The following is a 6549-nucleotide window of genomic DNA, read 5'->3' as shown; positions in this document are numbered from 1 at the left end:
GCACTGATAGGCAGCACTGATGGGCACTGATAGGGGGCACTGATGGGTGGCACTGGATAGGCAGCACTGATGAGGAGCTACTGACAGGCATTACTGAGTGGCACTGATTGGCACTTTGATAGGGCACTGACAGGCATCACTGATAGGGCACTGATTGTCACTTTTTTTGGGCACTGATTGCCACTGTTGTGGGCACTGATCTGCACTTTTATGGGCACTGACAGGCTTTATAGAGAGGGACAGGCTGGCAGGTGATGGGCACTGATTGGCAGCTGATGGGCACCTTTTGATGGGGGCTGTGCTGATAATCAATGTGCTGATTATCAGCACAGACCCCCCCCCGACAGGGAGAGCCGCCAATCGGCTCTCCCTGCCAGCGTGAACCGAGGATAGCCGTTTACCGACACTTCCTAGTTCACGCGATGATCAGCTGTGATTGGTCACAGCTGATCACGTGGTATGAAGCCTCTGTCAGAGGCTTCATACCACGATTGGAGTTGCGGTGTGTCAGACAGACACACAGCACCTCCGATCGCCGCACTGCCCGCCCCCACGGGCATGCGCTGGCTCTGTTATCCTGATCATGTCATATGACGTCCGATAAGGATAACTAAACCACTTTGCCCCTGTCATTTTGCTATATGGCGGGCGGCAAGTGGTTAAAATGGTTTTGGTAGTTTTAAGGAATACAATTGACTTCAAATGTTTCATGTAGATTACAGAAGCTTTCAGCTATCCTGGACGTGTCCTTGTACCAAAATTTGCCTCCTGTTACTTTAAAGGAGAATTACAGCCAAAGCTTGTTTGCCTGTACTCCTCCTATGGATCACAGAAGTGCAGTTAGTTGTGCACTCCTGTGACCCATTTTCAGCAGGCTGAAGTCCGCTGATGTCACAGAGCCGGTCCAGGCTCTAGCAAGATCGCAACAATGGAGTCGGGATCCGCCCACATGACTGGACCGGCACCTGGCTCAGCCTCTCAGCGAGCTGCTAAGAGCCCGAGCCGGCCGCTCCCGCCCCCTCCACAGCCCAGCGCTCCATTGAGCAGAGAGGGGGCAGAGCTGAGAGCGGTGACTGGCAGTCAGCAGCTCCCTGCTCATGGAGCTCTGAGAACTGAGCGATCGTCACTGTTAGATCGCTCGGTTCTCAGTGTTAGAGGCGCCGGGGGACAGATGCAGCATCCACCTAGGTAAGTATGATTCTGAAAAAAAACCCTACGTCTCTTTTAATTTGTTTTTATACAAAGAAAAATAACAGTGAAATATAAAAAAAGCCAGTGAAGGTAATGGATACTATAGAATAGATTTCAGTAGGTAAATGGTTTTGGTTTATTTCTTTCACATTCTTACTTGTTCTGAATTGCCCATCCATTCCAACTATCCATCCATTCCAACTATCCATCCATTCCAACCATCCATCCAGGAACGCATAATTATTATAGGAGGTGTAGGAATCTCAAATGTGGATTTTAGGGCTTTAGCAGTGATTTCTGGCAGTCTCATGTAACATAACCAATGTGCAGAACACAATGATGTGTATGGACTTTCACACTTTTCCTGTCTCAATTATTCTTATTGAAGTTTAACATTTTTACATAAAAAGAAGAGAAAGAACTAAACAAATTCACACAAGTATGACAGATTTTTGTAATTCTTTAAGGATGAAAGAAAGAAATAAAGGAATGAAAGAAAGAAACAAAAAAGAAAGGTAAGAAGAAGCATAATGGGTTATATTCCATTCACATGTAATTGCACATGGATTGCCTGCGGTTAGGGAAAGATTTGCACCCCTGGACTTTTTTTCACTATTGCTTTTCTTTTGGGGTTCATGCATATTTCTATGCCTAGTTAGAGCTGCACGATGCTGGATAAAATGAAAATCACAATTTTTTTGCTTAGTTAATTCTCGCGGCTTAACATCATCTTTCACATTATACAAAAAACTTTACTGTTTTTTAATTCATTGAAGCGTATTTTTTCCCCAAAAATTGCATTTGAAAAACCGCTGCACAAATACTGTGGGACAAAAAATATTGCAACCACCATGTTATTCTCTAGGGTCTTTGCTTATTTATATATATATATATATATATATATATATATATATATATATATATATGTATATATATATATATAAAATGTTTCGGGGTTCTAAGTAATTTTCTAGCAAAAAAATACTGATTTTAACTGTAAGCAACAAGTGTCAGCAAACAAAAAGACTTATGCCCCGTACACACGGTCGGATTTTCTGATGGAAAATGTCCGATCGGAGCTTGTTGTCGGAAATTCCGACCGTGTGTGGGCTCCATCGGACATTTTCCATCAGATTTTCCGACACACAAAGTTGGAGAGCAGGAGATAACATTTTCCGACAACAAAATCCGTTGTCGGAAATTCCGATCGTGTGTACACAAATCCGACGGACAAAGTGCCACGCATGCTCAGAATAAATAAAGAGATGAAAGCTATTGGCCACTGCCCCGTTTATAGTCTCGACGTACGTGTTTTACGTCACCGCGTTTAGAACGATCGGATTTTCCGACAACTTTGTGTGACCGTGTGTATGCAAGACAAGTTTGAGCCAACATCCGTCGGAAAAAATCCTAGGATTTTGTTGTCGGAATGTCCGAACAAAGTCCGACCGTGTGTACGGGGCATTAGTCTTTAAGTGGTTAAACTGCCCTCATTTACAGACAGAAGTTCACCCCTTTGATCTAAAAGAACCAAATGATACATTGTATCCCTTCTCTATCTTTCAGAGCTGACAATGTTGCTAAACATCTGCTGTGGTTTTTTTTTGACAGCTCTGAGCAGAGAACATCTATGCACTGTTTACATAGATTCGTGGATTAAGATCATGAGGATGGTTGAATTGAGATTGTGATTTTTTTTAGCAATTATTCGTGCAGCTCTATGCCTAGTGTAAATTTCCCAGCACTTTCCCGCACCTAGAAAGCCATAGGTGCCACCTACAGCCTGTAATTCAAGTGAATGCCTGTATTCAGCCATACTCTTATAAACGCCAATGCTTCTTTTGCGTGTCTGATGTATTTTCTGACCGCTAAAGTTTAGCTCCATGTCCATAAACCCTCATACCATAAATTAACCAATGCTGCCATATCCTATTTGTGAAGTGCTACGCAAACTGATGGTGCTATAAAACTCCTGTCTAATAATAATAATAATAATACTAAATTGAAAGCAGAATATAAAGTTCAATACATTATTATGGAAAATTGTTATCAAATACTTACCGTAATTTTCCTTTCCTGGCCTATCCTCACGTCAGCACACAATGGGTTAACGCCTCATCTGGCGCCCACATGACCACCTTTTCCTAGCTGAATAAAAGACAGCCCCTCCCCCACTGATGTGTTCGATAATCTAGCCTGCGACAGGCCTCTTGGGAGGGAGTCCTGTGCTGACGTAAGAATAGGCCAGGAAAGGAAAATTACGGTAAGTATTTGATAACAATTTTACATGCTTCTGGCCATACCTCACCTCAGCACACAATGGGATTTAACTAGCTGAATAAATGGGTGGGAGAGAACACATGAAAAGAAACATTGACAATCGCAGAAAAGCTGCCAAAGACAAAAATAATTTATATGTCTCATCACAAACTTTGCAGAACTTGCCGACTGCAGGCCTAGCTTGTAAAGTTGAATGAAGGGCTAGCCATCTCTCATATACTCTTCACTGACATCCTGGCATAACTGCCCCAAAGGCTGCCACCCCTCAGTTTGAAGGGGCTTGCCCCTGTTCCTGAGCAGAAAGATCCACTTCCTGCATGTCAATCTAATCACCCTGGTGAACCAATAGAAGTTGACTCAAGAACCCGACGGGGAAATGAAAAGGATTGTCCACTTTCCTCATGTCTGTGATTTTTTCATGTACACTGTTAGCAACTTGTGTAAGGACCTGAAGTCTTCCTGCTGTATACTCAGTAACTCCATGTGAATGCTTGGAGGGACTATCCCCAGGTTTTCCTGAAAACTGGATACCACTTGAAGATGGACATAGTATCACTAAAAAAGACACAAAAGGGATCTTTGCAGGAAAGTGCTGCAACCTCCAACATCCTACTGTCTGAAGCAACTGCTGTCAGAGGAACTAGTTTTACCATTAGGGACCGCAATGGAAATGAAGCTATTGGAGCAAAGGATGCCTGTATGAGCGCATTCAGAACCAAGCCTAGGCCCCATGAAGGAAACAAGAATTTCCTTGGTGGTCGTATATGGATTACGGCCTGCATGAAGCATTTATTCAATGGAGTTAGATGCCAGACCAACCTCAAGCGCTGATTATAAAAATGTCTAGAGCTGGGGACACAGGAGAGAAAACTTTAAACAGAACAAACTTCCTTCATATCCTCATATGTAGCGTTCATGGTCTTGTAGTCTGCAAACAAAGTTTTCCCCAAAGAGGGTGGGACTTTAAAGGCATAGATTGTCAGACAAAAAATTGATAAATTATATATTTTATTTAAAAAATATATAAAAAAGAAGAATGTTTACAAAAAAATGTATTAATTGGATTACATATCATAAATACAAAAGCATTTTTTAAAAAGACCACAGTTGCTAGATATGCATATGACTTTTTAGAGTGTATGGTGTCTTCAAAGACCTTGAAAAAACAAGATACACCCAAAATATATAAGTACTTGATAAATCCGAGGGATTTATCAAGTACTTATACACTTATATATTTTGGGTGTATCTTGTCTTTTCGAGGTCTTTGAAGACACCATACACTCTAAAAAGTCATATGCATATCTAGCAACTGTGGTTTTAAAAAAAAATGCTTTTGTATTTATGATATGTAATCCAATTAATTATTTTTTTTGTAAATATTCTTCTTTTTTACATGTTGTTTAAATAAAATATATGTTTTATCAATTTTTTGTCTCTAAAAAGTCATATGCATATCTAGCAACTGTGGTTTTAAAAAAAAATGCTTTTGTATTTATGATATGTAATCCAATTAATTATTTTTTTTGTAAATATTCTTCTTTTTTACATGTTGTTTAAATAAAATATATGTTTTATCAATTTTTTGTCTGACAATCTATGCCTTTAAAGTCCCACCCTCTTTGGGGAAAACTTTGTTTGCATTAATATTGGGATGTTGGCTGACTTTAGCAGACGAGTAATTGTATTTACACCTCCAATCATTTGATATGGTCTTGTAGTCTTTGACAAGGTCTGAACCAATAGTCTTTGACAAGGTCTGAACCAATTCAGATGAGCCTCTCTGCACCTCTAGTCAGGTCGATTCAATAGCCAGGCTATTAAAAGTCTCAGTGGATTGGGGTGCTGCCATTAATGTTGGCATAAAAGATCTTGTTTGACCGAAAACAGGATTGGGTGTGCTGAATGACAACCAAGGCCTCTTCGGCAGGTGGAAAGCACCTGTATGGCATAACCGTGTTTTGTCCAAATCTTCATAATCAAAAGAGACTGGAGGAAGACAAACACCAAAATGGAAAACACCTATGGCATTGTGAATCCACCTTCTATCACGTCACCTTTGTACATTGTTACCGATACCGGAAGCTGTGTGTTCAGAGGACTCTCTATTAGAGCTACCGCTGGAATGTACCATAGAGCCAATACTGGTTGAGATACTTATTGTTGGAAAATAATTTCCCTAACTGATCTGTTAGTGGATCCCACTTTCCTGGTAAGTAGACTGCCTTTAACTGCCTGTAAGCGGCTCTCTGTCCAGTGAAAATTTTATTTTACGAAAAGTAACAGGAAAAGACAGACACTTGGTGCCCCCTTGGTGGGCAATGTAAGCTACTGCTGTCTTGTTGTCAATCAACAACTTTACTCGGGCCCCTTGGAGAAAGATCCTAAAAGGCTTGCAATGCTAGATAAAAAATGCCTTACATTTAAGTCAGTCAGAGCATCTGCATTCCACTAGGCTCAAATGGCCTTGCACTTGTCTCTTCAGACTGGAGGCAGACTGATATCCGACGTCAGAATTATTCCATCTCATGGGCTGAGAGGCACACTGGTGTCCAAAACTCCAGTTCTTGCTAAGTTGTGCAGACACAAAGACTTTCTGATCCATAGGCAGCCCATTCTATTAAGAGAGAAGGGCAAATTGAAAAGCCCCCTAATGTGCCACCTGGCCCAAGGCAGCACTTGAATGGCTGCTGTAAATGGGGGCAATGCAATCCCTTGCTGACATAAATGCTGTCTTCATGACTCTTCATACGCAAATTTTCCCATTTTGGAAAACCTCTTGACATATTTGGGTATGACAAACAACTCCAAGATCCTTCATAGCTTAAGAAGGGGTTAACTGCTTTTCCTGTTTGTTCACTGGTTGACTGAACTTGGAAAAGGATTTCTAGGACAAGGTTGTGATGCTTTGCCAGCTCCTGGTTTACACCTGGGGCAATCAAAACATTGTCTAGGTAATGGCAGGACCTTACCCTCAAAGACTAAGTACTGCCCCTACTGCCTTCAAAATGTTCAAAAAGTTTCTTGGTGCCGTGCCAAATTTTAAAAATGGCAAATACCTAACCTGGAAGTGACAGC

The sequence above is a fragment of the Aquarana catesbeiana genome, linkage group LG01 (genome assembly GCF_042186555.1).
Source record: "Aquarana catesbeiana isolate 2022-GZ linkage group LG01, ASM4218655v1, whole genome shotgun sequence".
Classification (NCBI taxonomy): Eukaryota; Metazoa; Chordata; class Amphibia; order Anura; family Ranidae; genus Aquarana; species Aquarana catesbeiana.
Note: the sequence above shows the minus strand (reverse complement) of the source record.